We start from the raw sequence: 16455 nt of genomic DNA, 5'->3' as shown, positions 1-16455 counted from the left end.
GTATCCTTGTACAAAATTTAGCTACATTAATTTTCCTGCAAAACTCCACTGCTCATTTTTCATGTAATACTAACAGCTTGTGCGTAGTGAATGAGAGGATACGAAAATCTCGCACGCAGTTTAGGACCTCGTACCCCTATTGAGCTTAAGAAAACACTAACCATGGAAGGGTATGAACAAATTTAACAGCGTTGCGTAGTGTGTACACGAGAGGGATAGTTTGGAGGTGATGATTATATCAGCATGATAGTGCACCCTGACAAAAAGCAGCACCTATCAGGCAATGCCTTATGGACAGTAACATTCCTGAAATGGAATGGTCGACACAGACTCATAATCTGAACTCGCTGGAACACCTTTGCTATGGGCTAGAACATTGACTTTGGTCCAGCTCCTAGCGTCCAAAATCACTAACTTCTGTTATTTCCACTGCTGAGGCAGACTGAGTTACCATTCCTCTACAGACGTTGAGACACCTCACTGAAAGCATTTTCAGCAGAATTCAAGCGGGCATTAAGGAGAAGGGTGGGCACGTCCCATTTTAAAGTCCACTAATAGATGTCCAGATAATTCTGATTACATAGTGTAGGGCAGTTTGCTACAAAAAAAATGGTTCAAATGGCTCTGAGCACTATGGGACTTAACATCTGTGGTCATCAGTCCCCTAGAACTTAGAACTACTTAAACCTAACTAACCTAAGGACATCACACAACACCCAGCCATCACGAGGCAGAGAAAATCCTTGACCCCGCCGGGAATCAGTTTGCTACAATTTGGCTGTAACGTAGTAGGGCAGTTTGCTACAATTTTGCTGTAATGTAGTCAATTTGTTTCAATCTCACACTCAAACGGGCAGTTTACTGTAATTTTACTGTAACATTATGCAGATCGTTACAGTTACACTGTAACAGTAGCAACGTAAGGGCCTAATTTGTTAGACTTGCTTTCATGCTTATCTGTTACTGAATATAAAAAGGAGATGCATGGGCACTTCGTTACATTTTGTCATAGGTTGTTATGGATTAACAACTTGTCCAGAGTGATTTGCAGTTTATTTTGTATTTTATTTATGAAAGCAACATTGGAAATTAAGAAAAGAAGACAAGCAGGGGCACAAAACGAAAAAAAAAAAAACATATAGCCAAGTGGCAAAAGAACTCTTCATGAATTCTCCACTAAGGAAGGCTGCTACTAAATGTGGAAGAAATTTCGTTATACTATAGCAGTTCTGTCGAAAAATGAAAACTGACTCTGCTGGTAATAATATTTATACTATACATACTTTTACATTTCGATTTGCCAAGAAAAAACGAATTTTATGTAATATTTTAAACATGGCTGGACTTCAGCAACTGTGCATGCAAGAGCTTCAATGGATTGGGAATAACAGCCAGTCAGTTACAAAACACATATTTGTTCAACCTTGAGCATGGTTTTGACGGTTTTAAAACTGTTTTCTTCAGAAGGTATTGTGCTGGAATCACATATTGTTTATATCAAATGTGGGAATCGTTGACTGTCCAGTACATGTGCATGCCATTCACTTAATCAACATGTAAAACACATAATTTAAAAGTAGTAGCTCTCTGCTGTAGGGCTTTGTCTTAAAACTTTTTTAAAATACCACTCATTTGACAAAGGGTCCAATAATGTATAGCGCGCGAATCGAAAGATTAATATATGACGATGATGATGATGATGGTAATGCAGAAGAAGATGATGATTACAATATGACATTCACAATTTGAGGATCGTCTCCAACAAACTGCTGGCATTTACTAATTTTGTTCACTGGACTGATACAAATGAATTCTTAGAGTGATTAGTTTTCTTGCTAACATTGAAAATGATAGGCAATAATTCACATGATAATGAGATATTACCTGTTGAAAAGGAACTTTGAGAAGCACCAAGCAGTGATTAAATTTTGCGACGGCTGTTGAAGATAATGAAGCGGAAGGCTCAGTTGTAGAATAAGAAGTTGGGCATCAGAACATTATGTCAGTTGAAAGACATACACATATCAAATGAAGTTTTGCATCACCCCAAGTCCCAGAACTCCTGAAGGTAGATGTTGACTGTGGATATTGTATCACAGACACAGGCCCTTTGACTGTTCAAAGATGTCACTAAAATAACCCAAAGATGTAAAAAACCATGCATGAGCAGCGCCTATTAGACGGCGGGGGTCAGACAGCCGATCAGATCCAGTTCCAGTTCCGATCATTCCACCAGGAAGGAGGTACACGGTTCGTGTTGTCTATAGTTCAACCAGGTCTAGACGGTCAATACGGCGGTACGATCGTCTCCGCATTGTTACTTTGTACCAGGAAGGGCTCTCAACAAGCGAAGTGTCCAGGCGTCTCAGAATGAATCAAAGTAATGTTCGGACATGGAGAAGATACAGAGAGACAGGAACTGTTAATGACACGACTCGTTCAGGCCACCCAAGGGCTACTACTGCAGTGGATGACCGCTACCTACGAATTGTGGCTCGGAGGAACACTGACCATGTTGAATAATGTTTTTCTCGTAGCCATAGGACGTCGTGTTACGGCTCAAACTGTGCGCAGTAACGTTGCATGATGCGCAACTTCACTTCCAACGTCCATGGCGAGGTCCACCTTTGCAAACACGACACCATGCAGCGCAGTACAGATGGGCCCAACAACATGCCGAATGGACCACTCAGGATTGGCATCACGTTCTCTTCACTGATGAGTGTCGCATATGCCTTCAACCAGAAAATCGTCGGAGACATGTTTGGAGGCAACCCGGTCAGGCTGAACGCCTTAGACACACTGTCCAGCGAATTCTGCAAGGTGGAGGTACCCTGCTGTTTTGTGGTGGCATTATGTGGGGCCGACGTACGCCGCTGGTGGTCGTGGAAGGCACCGTAACGGCTGTACGATACGTGAATGTCATCCTCTGACCGATACTGCAACCATATCGGCAGCATATTGGAGAGGCATTCGTCTTCATGGACGACAAATTGCGCCCCCATCGTGCACATCTTGTGAATGACTTCCTTGAGGATAACGACATCGCTCGACTAGAGTGGCCAGCATGTTCTCCAGACATGAACCCTGCCGAACATGTCTGGGATAGATTGAAGAGGACTGTTTATGGATGACGTGACCCACCAACCACTGAGGGATCTACGCCGAATCGCTGTGGAGGAGCTGGACAATCTGGACCAACAGTGCCTTGGTGAACTTGTGGATAGTATGCCACGATGAATACAGGCATGCATCAATGCACTACTGGGTATTAGAGGTACCGCTGTGTACAGCAATCTGGACAACCACCTCTGAAAGTCTCGCTGTATGATGGTAAAACATACAATATGTCGTTTTCGTGTGCAATAAAAAGTGCGTAAATGATTTTTATGTTGATTTCTATTCCAATTTTCTGTAGAGGTTTCGGAACTCTCGGAATCGAGATGATGCAAAACTTTTTTTCATATGTGTACATAAAATGTGAAGTTAAGAATTTTAAAAATCTGGTAACAGTTCACATAATTAATGCAAGGAATTTCACATATCAAATAGCACACTTTGGATCATGTGAACAGATAGCTGAGCGCTCACTGCATTAGCTTTGCTACACCTCGCTTCCAGTTCTTTCACTATGTTCCATCCTGTGAGAATATGCATCCTAAGTTCTCATTTCTCCTTTGAAATTGAATACTAAATACTATCTCTCTGTACAAGCTCTGATTTCTTATGAAGATGTAGCTTGGTGGCCATAAAATGTTTCACATTGGGAGGAGGAAGTTAGTGACTCAAATTTCGTGAAAAGATCTCGCCACAACGATAAACAAACAAACACCGTCCGAACAAGCCTTGAAGGCCCAATGGTACCGACCGGCCGCCGTGTCACCCTCAGCCCTTACGCATCACCGGATGCTGATACGGAGGGGGGGGGGGATGTCTACTTTTCAATCAAGCAGCTCCTCAATTGACCTCAGAAGGGCTGAGTGCATCCCGCTAACAGCACTCGGCGGACCCTGAGAGTGATCCATTCAAGTGCTAGCCAAGCCCGAATGCGCTTGACTTGGGTAATCTGACGGGAACCACTGCGGCAAGGTCGCTGGCCACAACGATAAACACCTGTGTTTTAATAATTGCCATCCCAACTCGCTAATCTCTCCCCTACTTCGAGATAATACACTACTGACAATTAAATTGCTACACCACGAAGATGACGTGCTACAGACGTGAAATTTAAGTGACAGCAAAAAGATACTGTGATATGCAAATAATTAGCTTTTCAGAGCATTCACACAAGGTTGGCGCCGGTGGCGACGCCTTCAACGTGCAGACATGAGGAAAGTTTCCAACCGATTTCTCATACACAGACAGCAGTTGACCGGCGGTGCCTGGTGAAACGTTGTTGTGATGCCTCGTGTAAGGAGGAGAAATGCGTACCATCACGTTTCTGACTTTGATAAAGGTCGGATTGTAGTCGGATTGTAGCCTATTGCGATGGCAGTTTATCGTATCTCGACATTGCTGCTCGCGTTCATCGAGATCCAATGACTGTTAGCAGAATATGGATTCGGTGAGTTCATGAGGGTAATACGGAACGCCGTCCTGGATCCCAACGGCCTCGTATCACTAGCAGTCGAGATGACAGGCATCCGCATGGCTGTAACGGATCGTGCAGCCACGTCTCGGTCCCTGAGTCAACAGATGGGGACGTTTCCAACACAACAACCATCTGCACGAACAGTTCGACGATGTTTGCAGCAGCATGGACTATCAGCTCGGAGACCATGGCTGCGGTTACCCTTGACGCTGCATCACAGACAGGAGCGCCTGCGATGGTGTACTCAACGACGAACCTGGGTGCATGAATGACAAAACGTAATTTTTTCGGATGAATCCACGTTCTGTTTACAGCATCATGATGGTCGCATCCGCGTTTGGCGACATCGCGATGAACGCACATTGGAAGCGTGTATTCGTCATCGCCATATTGGCATATCACCCGGCGTCATGGTATGGGGCGCCATTGGTTACACGTCTCGGTCACCTGTTGTTCGCATTGACGGCACTTGCAACAGTGGACGTTACATTTCAGATGTGCTACGACCTGTGGCTCTACTCTTCATTCGTCTGTCTACATTCTTCAGTCTACATTTCAGCAGGATAATGCACGACCGCATGTTGGAGGTCCTGTACGGGCCTTTCTGGATACAGAAATTTTTCGACTGCTGCCCTGGCCAGCACATTCTCCAGATCTCTCACCAATTGAGAACGTCTGGTCAATGGTGGCCGAGCAACTGGCTCGTCACAATACGCCAGTCACTACTCTTGATGAAATGTGGTATGGTGTTGAAGCTGCATGGGCATCTGTACGTGTACACGCCATCCAAGCTCTGTTTGACTCGATGCCCAGGCGTATCAAGGCCGTTATTACGTCCAAAGGTGGTTGTTCTGGGTACTGACTTCTCAGGATCTATGCACCCAAACTGCGTGAAAATGTAATCACATGTCAGTTCTAGTATAATATATTTGTCCAATGAATACCCGTTTATCATCTGCATTTCTTGTTGGTGTAGCAATTTTAATGGCCAATAGAGTGCAATACGAGCTGCCGGTCTTTGAACTCTTTCAAACATAGAGTAGGCAGTCTATTTAGTCTATTGTCGCATCTTCTAAGTGTTCTACCAATAGAATGCAGTCTTTGGTTTGCCTTCCCCCACAACATTATTTGTGTGATCGTTCCAATTAAAGTTGCTCGTAATTGGAATTCCCCGGTATTTACTTCCATTGACAGCCTTTAGATTCGTATCATTTATGGTGTAGCGAAATTTAACGAATTACTTTCAGTAACTGCCTCGATGATATTATTTTTTCATTATGTAGAGTCCATTGCAAGTTTTTATATCACACACATATCGTATCTAAAACGTTTTCCAACTGGTATTGATCTTCTGTTAACTGTACAAGACGGTAAATGACAGTATCATCTACCAACAGTCTCAGAGGGTTGCTCAGATTCTACGCTGATTCGTTTATGCAGATCAGGAACAGCAGAGGGCTTAAAACACTTGCTTGGGGAACGGCGGATATCACTTCTGTTTTACTCGATCATTTTCCGTCGTTTACTATGCACTGTGTCATTTCTGAGAGGAAGTCACGAATCCAGTCACACAGCCGAAGCAATACTCCATATGCAGGCAATTTGATTAGAAGTCTCTTGTGAGGAACGGTGTTGACAACTTTCTGTAAATCTAGAAATATGGCATCAATTTATGATCATCTGTCGATACCACTCATTACTACATGTGAATACAGAGCTAGTTGTGATTCAGAAAATGGTATTTTTCGAATCCATGTTGGATGTTTGTCAATAAACCGTTTCCTTGGAGGTAATTCAAAACGTTGTTCCAAAATCCTTCTTTTGTGTCATCTCGTTGCCACTGTCCAGTCTTGTACCATGGGAAGCAAGGAGAGTATGTTGTTTGGTGGCCAGTATCCTCATTCTAGATCACGAACTGCACACATGTATTAACAGGGTTTAACAGGGTTCTTTATTAACCGGAACAGAAAACTGCTTATCTTTAAGCTAGTCCATGTGTTGTGGTACAAACTCTTCCATAATAGTCCATGTTAGTCTCACTGCTGGTGAAGAACAAGTCCCGCTATATTCTCGAATCTGGTCGGAAGTCTATTGACAGATGCTGAGCTAGAGACTGTGCTGACTGTGCCTGCGACTGACTCTGTCTGCCGCTGGGCTGACTGTCTGTGACTGGGCCCTCCCGTCCACGGCGGCGATCTAAATACTTGTGCTTGAGAGGGCGTTGGCGGCGCGTTGCTTGCGAGCTTGTCTTTGGCCTCTCTCCTGATACACACGCTTGATTCAGCGCCTACTATCCATTTTCTTGCAACCTCTGTGCCAACAGCTGTGCTGGCGACAGCTTACGCCAGCACACATACTGGGGATCTTTCATCGAGCGAGCAGTTGTATATGACTGCTGAGTATGGGGCAAATCAATAACGCGTTGGTGTACATTTGGCGCTTATACAAGTACTTATTCGGCTTGGCATTGATTGATAGAGTTGTTGGATGACGCCCTGAGGCAAATCGTGCCAAATTATATCAATTATCGCGTTTAAAGCTGGTTGGAGGGCCTTACCCATAATGCTGCAAACGTTTTGTTCAGAGATGTTACTTGGCTGTGACACATCATACACCAGTGCACATTTAGCTGGAGTCCAGAATTTGAGTTCCACGTCCACTGTGTTTTATAATGTAGATCTATTACTTCTACTAACTAAGGTTTTGTATAATATACTGTGTTCGTCTTTCTCATTCCTTGATCTTCGGACATAGCGATTACTAAGAGCACTTTATTATCTTCTACCAATGTTCAAATGTTGTTATCGGTCTTGTTACGTATCCATTCGTAGCTTTTCTGTGGCCATCATGTCTCTGTGTCTACTCCTCGCCTGCCACCTATTGAAACGTCCCCTTTGAACATTTATACTGACACACAATATTTTTTTAGCGCAACGCAATCTGGCTTTCAGAAATCCCTACAAAGGAATGGCCCTGACTAACATTAACCTGTAGCTTTCACAAATCACTTACCTCACAAAAAATCTTCGTTACTCGAACTACTGCAATACAGGGAGCGCCACTACTGCCCGCTAAATAAAAGATTCAAACTACTGAAGTCACTAACTACTGATAGGCATAGTTAGCAAATGAAAGATTTTAATAGAGAACAAACAATGTATTTACCTTAATAATCATAATGTATATGCCATCCAGTCTTACAAATTTCAAATCTCCGCCATTTCTCTCCCCACATCCACCACTGCTGGCGGCTCACCTCCAACTGCGCAACGCTATGCGCTGTTCACATCCAGCTGCCCAACACTACAATGGCAGACAACAATGCAAACTAGCCACAGACTGCACACAGCACAGCCAGTGATTTTCATACAGAGAGCGCTACGTGGCGGCGGCGTTACCAATATAAGAACCTAAACAGCCTCCTTACATAGCCCCCATGCTCCCCACAAAAAATTTTACAAATTGTTTTGGGCACTGGGCAATACATATTTGTTAAAATTTTTCATAATCGTAATTACAATAACAAAGAAATCAAATGCACACACTTATTGATACAATGTTGGTCAAAAGCTAAAATTTTCTCACAGTCCATAAAGACAGTCCTGATCAGTCATCATAATAGTAATTACAGTTTTTTTTCACAAATTCTCATTAGTAAAAGAAATTGCACACATAAGTAGTGGATTTCCATGCAGTCTTGAAGAAGTAGTGTTGTCCTTCCAACGGAAAGACAGTGCTGACTCTTGACATGCAGACAGGTAATGGGCCACAACAGAACAAACCCACAGCAGAGTCAGTCGAAGTTTTGAAGAATATTGGTAGGTAGGTCATCACAGAGTAGACCCACTGTAGTCCTGGTAGAGATTGTGGTATAGGTGGGCCACCAGAGGTGCAGACCCACTGCAGTCCTTGTAGAAATAATGGTATTGGTGGGCCATCAAAGATGCAGACCCACTGTAGTCCTTGTAGAGATGGCCAGCAGCCATCTGTTGTGATTGTGCAGGTGCACAATCACCATTGACGAGTCTTGCGGATAATATAGCAAGTCCATAACCACCACTTGTGCACTCATAAAGTTTTTTTGAAGTGTCCTTAGAACCAGCAATGCTGTTATCCAGTCCCTTGCTGAATTATTAACACACGTGCAAACACTAACAGTCCCTTCTTCTCACGTATTGTCCATATACTATGACCAACAGAAACGTGTACAGTGAAATGTAACTTACAAGTTAATAATATGATGAACTGGTGACAATTACAATTTATAACATGAGAATACAATTACAAAGGTACAAAATACATCATTAAATACATAATAATACAGATAACATATGTAGTAATACAGGCTTTACAAAAGAATGGAAATAACATATACACCAGTGTTACAGGAATTATGACATGAGTACATACATAAAAAAATCAGAATAATTATTGAAACATCAACTTCACACATGAGCATTAAAACAAAACAGAATAAATAATGTCTAAACATCTTTACAAATAAAATAACATATTATCAGAAAAATTCTACAACATAGCTCTCATCAGCTAAACACATAAAGACAGGAAAAAGACAAATAAACAAGGGTACATAAACACATAGTGAGATAACACAAGGAAAGGACAGGTTTTGTTTTATTGCAGTATTTTGCAAACAAAACTTTCTTTGCTTCTTGGAGATCTCCCTTCATTCATCATTATTCCCAGAAAGTCCTATCTATACCTCCTTCCTGTATTCTAGTCATATTTCTTTCAAAATAATTATTTCTGATTGTACAATACTCATTTCGGCCCAAATCTTTTTTCATATAACTTCGCAATGCATTCTTTACCTATTCTCCATAGTCAGTTTCTTATATAGTCTACCCCTCTTAAGCTAACTTAAATGTACTGAGCTCAGATGCTAAACTAAGGGACGAGGCAATGCAGCAGCACAAATCAATTAATGCAAACAGCAATGAAAAAATGCAGATTTGCGAAGCAAGCAGCATTATAGAAATTAGCAAAGCAATTGCAATATTACAACTAATATAAGGCAATGGATGATTGACTAATCTGGCCTTGTAACAATAACCAAAACGGCCTTGCTGTGCTGGTACTGCGAACGGCTGAAAGCAAGGGGAAACTACGGCCGTAATTTTTCCCGAGGGCATGCACTTTACTGTATGATTAAATGATGGCGGCGTCCTCTTGGGTAAAATATTCCGGAGGTAAAATAGTCCCCCATTCGGATCTCCGGGCGGGGACTACTCAAGAGGATGTCGTTATCAGGAGAAAGAAAACTGGCATTCTACGGATCGGAGCGTGGAATGTCAGATCCCTTAATCGGGCAGGTAGGTTAGAAAATTTAAAAAGGGAAATGGATAGGTTAAACTTAGATATAGTGGGAATTAGTGAAGTTCGGTGGCAGGAGGAACAAGACTTTTGGTCAGGTGACTACAGGGTTATAAACACAAAGTCAAATAGGGGTAATGCAGGAGTAGGTTTAATAATGAATAGGAAAATAGGAGTGCGGGTAAGCTACTACAAACAGCATAGTGAACGCATTATTGTGGCCAAGATAGATACGAAGCCCACACCTACTACAGTAGTACAAGTTTATATGCCAACTAGCTCTGCAGATGACGAAGAAATTGAAGAAATGTGTGATGAAATAAAAGAAATTATTCAGATAGTGAAGGGAGACGAAAATTTAATAGCCATGGGTGACTGGAATTCGAGTGTAGGAAAAGGGAGAGAAGGAAACGTAGTAGGTGAATATGGACTGGGGCTAAGAAATGAAAGAGGGAGCCGCCTGGCAGAATTTTGCACAGAGCACAACTTAATCATAGCTAACACTTGGTTTAAGAATCATGATAGAAGGTTGTATACATGAAAGAACCCTGGAGATACTAAAAGGTATCAGATAGGTTATATAATGGTAAGACAGAGATTTAGGAAACAGGTTTTAAATTGTAAGACATTTCCAGGGGCAGATGTGGACTCTGACCACAATCTGTAGATTAAAACTGAAGAAACTGCAAAAAGGTGGGAAGTTAAGGATATGGGACCTGGATAAACTGACTGAACCAGAGGTTGTACAGAGTTTCAGGGAGAGCATAAGAGAACAATTGACAGGAATGGGAGAAAGAAATACAGTAAAGAGGAATGGGTAGCTTTGAGGGATGAAGTAGTGAAGGCAGCAGAGGATCAAGTAGGTAAAAAGACGAGGGCTAGTAGAAATCCTTGGGTAACAGAAGAAATATTGAATTTAATTGATGAAAGGAGAAAATATAAAAATGCCATAAGTGAAGCAGGCAAAAAGGAATACAAACGTCTCAAAAATGAGATCGACAGGAAGTGCAAAATGGCTAAGCAGGGATGGCTAGAGGACAAATGTAAGGATGTAGAGGCTTATCTCACTAGGGGTAAGATAGATACTGCCTACAGGAAAATTAAAGAGACCTTTGGAGATAAGAGAACCACTTGTATGAACATCAAGAGCTCAGATGGAAACCCAGTTCTAAGCAAAGAAGGGAAAGCAGAAAGGTGGAAGGAGTATATAGAGGGTCTATACAAGGGCGATGCACTTGAGGACAATATTATGGAAATGGAAGAGGATGTAGATGAAGATGAAATGGGAGATACGATACTGCGTGAAGAGTTTGACAGAGCACTGAAAGACCTGAGTCGAAACAAGGCCCCCGGAGTAGACAACATTCCATTGGAACTACTGACGGCCTTGGGAGAGCCAGTCCTGACAAAACTCTACCATCTGGTGAGCAAGATGTATGAGACAGGCAAAATACCCTCAGACTTCAAGAAGAATATAATAATTCCAATCCCAAAGAAAGCAGGTGTTGACAGGTGTGAAAATTACCGAACAATCAGTTTAATAAGCCACAGCTGCAAAATACTAACACGAATTCTTTACAGACGAATGAAAAAACTGGTAGAAGCCGACCTCGGGGAAGATCAGTTTGGTTTCCGTAGAAATACTGGAACACGTGAGGCAATACTGACCTTACTTCTTATCTTAGAAGAATGATTAAGGAAAGGCAAACCTACGTTTCTAGCATTTGTAGACTTAGAGAAAGCTTTTGACAATGTTGACTGGCATACTCTCTTTCAAATTCTAAAGGTGGCAGGGGTAAAATACAGGGAGCGAAAGGCTATTTACAATTTGTACAGAAACCAGATGGCAGTTATAAGAGTCGAGGGACATGAAAGGGAAGCAGTGGTTAAGAAGGGAGTAAGACAGGGTTGTAGCCTCTCCCCGATGTTATTCAATCTGTATATTGAGCAAGCAGTAAAGGAAACAATAGAAAAACTCGGAGTATGTATTAAAATCCATGGAGAAGAAATAAAAACGTTGAGGTTCGCCGATGACATTGTAATTCTGTCAGAGACAGCAAAGGACTTGGAAGAGCAGTTGAACGGAATGGATGGTGTCTTGAAGGGAGGATATAAGATGAACATCAACAAAAGCAAAACGAGGATAATGGAATGTAGTCGAATTAAGTCGGGTGATGTTGAGGGTATTAGATTAGGAAATGAGACACTTAAAGTAGTAAAGGAATTTTGCTATTTGGGGAGCAAAATAACTGATGATGGTCGAAGTAGAGAGGATATAAAATGTAGACTGGCAATGGCAAGGAAAGCGTTTTTGAAGAAGAGAAATTTGTTAACATCGAGTATAGATTTAAGCGTCAGGAAGTCATTTCTGAAAGTATTTGTATGGAGTGTAGCCATGTATGGAAGTGAAACATGGACGGTAAATAGTTTGGACAAGAAGAGAATAGAAGCTTTCGAAATGTGGTGCTACAGAAGAATGCTGAAGATTAGATGGGTAGATCACATAACTAATGAGGAAGTATTGAATAGGATTGGGGGGAAGAGAAGTTTGTGGCACAACTTGACCAGAAGAAGGGATCGGTTGGTAGGACATGTTCTGAGGCATCAAGGGATCACCAATTTAGTATTGGAGGGCAGCGTGGAAGGTAAAAATCGTAGAGGGAGACCAAGAGATGAATACACTAAGCAGATTCAGAATGATGTAGGTTGCAGTAGGTACTGGGAGATGAAGAAGCTTGCACAGGATAGAGTAGCATGGAGAGCTGCATCAAACCAGTCTCAGGACTGAAGACCATAACAACAACAACATAAGGCAATGTGCAGCAAACAAGAAAAATAAATCAGTAGTTAACTGGCTTAGAAGAGTAACACAAAGTCAAATTCAGTAACTCTATACCTGCCAAACAGCAGCGGTAAATGAAATAACTTATATCTAAACCATTGTAGCGTTGGGCAGCGGCAGCTGGATGTGAACAGCGCGTAGCGTTGCGCAGTTGGAGGTGAGCCGCAAGCAGTGGTGTATGTGGGGAGAGAAATGGCGGAGATTTGAAATTTGTAAGACTGGATGGCATATATATTATGATTATTAAGGTAAATGCATTGTTTGTTCTCTATTAAAATCTTTCATTTGCTAACTATGCCTATCAGTAGTTAGTGCCTTCAGTAGTTTGAATCTTTTATTTAGCTGGCAGTAGTGGCGCTCGCTGTATTGCAGTAGTTCCAGTAACGAAGATTTTTGGTGAGGTAAGTGATTTGTGAAAGGTACAGGTTAATGTTAGTCAGGGCCATTCCTTTGTAGGGATTTCTGAAAGTCAGATTGCGTTGCGCTAAAAAATATTGTGTGTCAGTTTAAGCACAGTCCTGTATAAATGTTCAAAGGGGACGTTTCACTATTTTTCCTTTAGCATCAACTGAAGTACATTATTTTTATCACTCTGTACACAACGTAGGCGCTTGTTAGTTTCACTTTCATGCTTTATGCGAGACTGTAACTGTGGTAAGAATGAAATAAGACGGGGTTGTAGGCCCTCCCATATGTTATTCTATCTGTCCACAAGGCAAGGAGTAAAGAGAACCAAGAAGAGATTTGGAAAAGGAATAAGTGTTCAAAGAAAAACAAAATGAGAGCAGTAAATTTTGTCGTTGAAAAAGTAATTCCGCCGGAGGCCGCGAAGGACTTAGGAGAACTGTTGAACGGAATAGATAGTGCCTTGAGAAGAGACTATAAGATGAACGTCAACAGAAGTGCAGCAAGGGCAGTGGAGTGTAGTCACATTACGTTAGGCCATTCTGGGAGAATTAGAAGTTGAGATGTATAAAATAATAGACGAGATTTGCTGTTTGTGCGGAAAAGTAACAAACGACGACAGATGTACAGAGGATATAAAACGCGGGCATGTAACAGAAAGAAAGAAAAATTTGTTACCATCGAATATTAATTTAAGTGTTAAGAACTCTCCTCCGAAAGTAATTGTCTGGAGTGTAGCCTTATACGTAAGTGAGAAGTGGACAATAACAGCACAGGTAACGGAAAGGCAGAAACAGTCAAATTTGTTGTTATAGAAAAATGCTGAAGATTAGACGAGTTAATTGGGTACGTTATGAAAAGATACTGAGTCGATTCAGGAAAAAGAGACGTTTATGACACAGTTCGGTTAAAAAGCGGATATTTTCACGGAGCACGTTTTGAGGCATCAAGGAATAGTTAATTGGTCAGTGGCGACAAATTTGAAAGATAAAATTTCAGAGGTACTCTAAGACTCAGATAGAATAAGCAGGTTCAAATGACCATAGACTACAGTTGCTATGCAGAGGTAACGACAATTCTACCGTATACAGTAGCGTCGAAAGTTGCAGTCAGTTTTCAGGCTGATAACTGAAACAACAACAAAGCTTTATCACTCTTTTTATCTATATTTCTTTTACATACGTTATCACTTGTTACTAAGCATGCTCTCCATCTTTTGTACACTTCCAAATCCGCCAGTCAGCTGATGGAGGAATGCTTCTTCAACCTATATCTCTGTGCTCATTGTTAACAGCAAGTGACTTTTCACCAATCCTTGATAAAATCTGAAATTCAGATTGTTATTACGGAACAGACACTAATACACCTAACTTTCTCAATAAGGCTTCTAATCTCTTTTTCATTTCTAAGGTATCTGTTATCATGCTTTCGAGGCACTTGAGCTGTTCTATTATATACTTCTGTCGCCCATCGCGTTTATATGCGCTGCGTATCAAAAGCTTTAACCAATTGATAGGGATTTTTGATGACAAATTATTTCAGGAAGATTTTTGTGTGGTGTTGTTTGTTGGAAGACACCGAGGGACCAGTTCATCTCCATGGTCAGAAAGGGTTTTCTTCCCCCCCGTTCCTTGCGGTTTGCGAGATTTGTGTCTTTAAGTGCGTCTCTTGAGTGTGAATGATAGTAATGGGCGTATGTAAAACGTGGTGTCATGTTTGCTCAGGCCTCACGACAAGCGCCGGCACGAAGATGAAGAACGCAGGAGTAGAGAGGGCTGTGAGACGACGTCAGCCAATAGCACGCTGACCAGAACGACACCTCGACACGAGTGGCCTCTACAAGAATAGAATATAAAGGCGCCGCTCCTACCAGCCTCAGGGACAGTAGAAGACGGGCACTAGCAGAGAGGCCCAGGAGGACAGCGATATTAAATATACACTACTGGCCATTAAAATCACTACACCACGAAGACGGCGTGCTACAGACGCGAAATTTAACCGACAGGAAAAAAGATGCTGCGATATGCAAATGATTACCTTTTCAGAGGATACACACAGGGCTGGCGCCGGTGGCGACACCTACAACGTGCTGACATGAGGAAAGTTCCCAACCGATTTCTCATACACAAACAGCAGTTGACCGGCGGTGCTTGGTGAAACGTTGTTGTGATGCCTCGTGTAAGGAGGAGAAATGCGCAGCATCACGTTTCTGACTTTGATAAAGATCGGCTTGTAGCCTATCGCGATTGCGATTTATCGTATCGCGACATTGCTGCTCGAGTTGGTCGAGATCCAATGACTGTTAGCAGAATATGGAATCGGTGGGTTCAGGAGGGTAATACGGAACGCCGTGCTGGATCCCAACGGCCTCGTATCAGTAACAGTCGAGATGACAGGCACCTTATCCGCATAGCTGTAACGGATCGTGCAGCCACGTCTCGATCCCTGACTCAACAGATGGGGACGTTTCCAACACAACAACCATCTGCACGAACAGGTCGACGACGTTTGCAGCAGCATGGACTATCAGCTCGGAGACCATGACTACGGTTACCCTTGACGCTGCATCACAGACAGGAGCGGCTGCGATGGTGTACTCAACGATGAACCTGGGTGCACGAATCCAGGTTCTGTTTACAGCATCATGATGATCGCATCCGTGTTTGGCGACGTCGCGGTGAACGCACACTGAAAGCGTGTATTCGTCATCGCCATACTGATATATCATCCGGCGTGATGGTATGGGGTGCCACTGGTTACACGTCTCGGTCACCTGTTGTTCGCATTGACGGCACTTTGAACAGTGGACGTTAATACCATTCGTTCGATCCCTGCGAAGCCCTACATTTGAGCAGGATAATGCACGACCGCATGCTGCAGGTGCTGTACGGGCCTTTCTGGATACAGAAAATGTTCGACTGCTGCCCTGGCCAGCACATTCTCCAGATCTCTTACCAACTGAAAACGTCTGGTCAATGGTGGCCGAGCAACTGGCTCGTCACAATACGCCAGTCACTACTCTTGATGAACTGTGGTATCGTGTAGGAGTTGCATGGGCAGCTGTACCTGTACACGCCATCCAAGCTCTGTTTGACCCAATGCCCAGGCGTATCAAGGCCGTTATTAAGGCGAGAGGTGGTTGTTCTGGGTACTGATTTCTCAGGATCTATGCGCCCAAATTGCGTGAAAATGTAATCACATGTCAGTTCTAGTATAATACATTTGTCCAATTAATACCCGTTTATCAACTGCATTTCTTCTGGGTGTTGCAATTTTAATGGCC

The 16455-nt window shown here is 42.5% G+C and overlaps 1 protein-coding gene across 1 annotated transcript in view; it reads left to right on the top strand.

The window, feature by feature from the left end:
* LOC126177126 (uncharacterized) overlaps positions 1 to 16455 on the top strand; it is a 225063-nt gene that overhangs the window by 116744 nt on the left and 91864 nt on the right. The window lies entirely within an intron of this gene.

This window comes from Schistocerca cancellata, chromosome 3 (assembly GCF_023864275.1).
Source record: "Schistocerca cancellata isolate TAMUIC-IGC-003103 chromosome 3, iqSchCanc2.1, whole genome shotgun sequence".
NCBI lineage: Eukaryota > Metazoa > Arthropoda > Insecta > Orthoptera > Acrididae > Schistocerca > Schistocerca cancellata.
The sequence above is the reverse complement of the archived record's forward strand: the minus strand, read 5'-3'. Positions and strand labels throughout refer to the sequence as shown.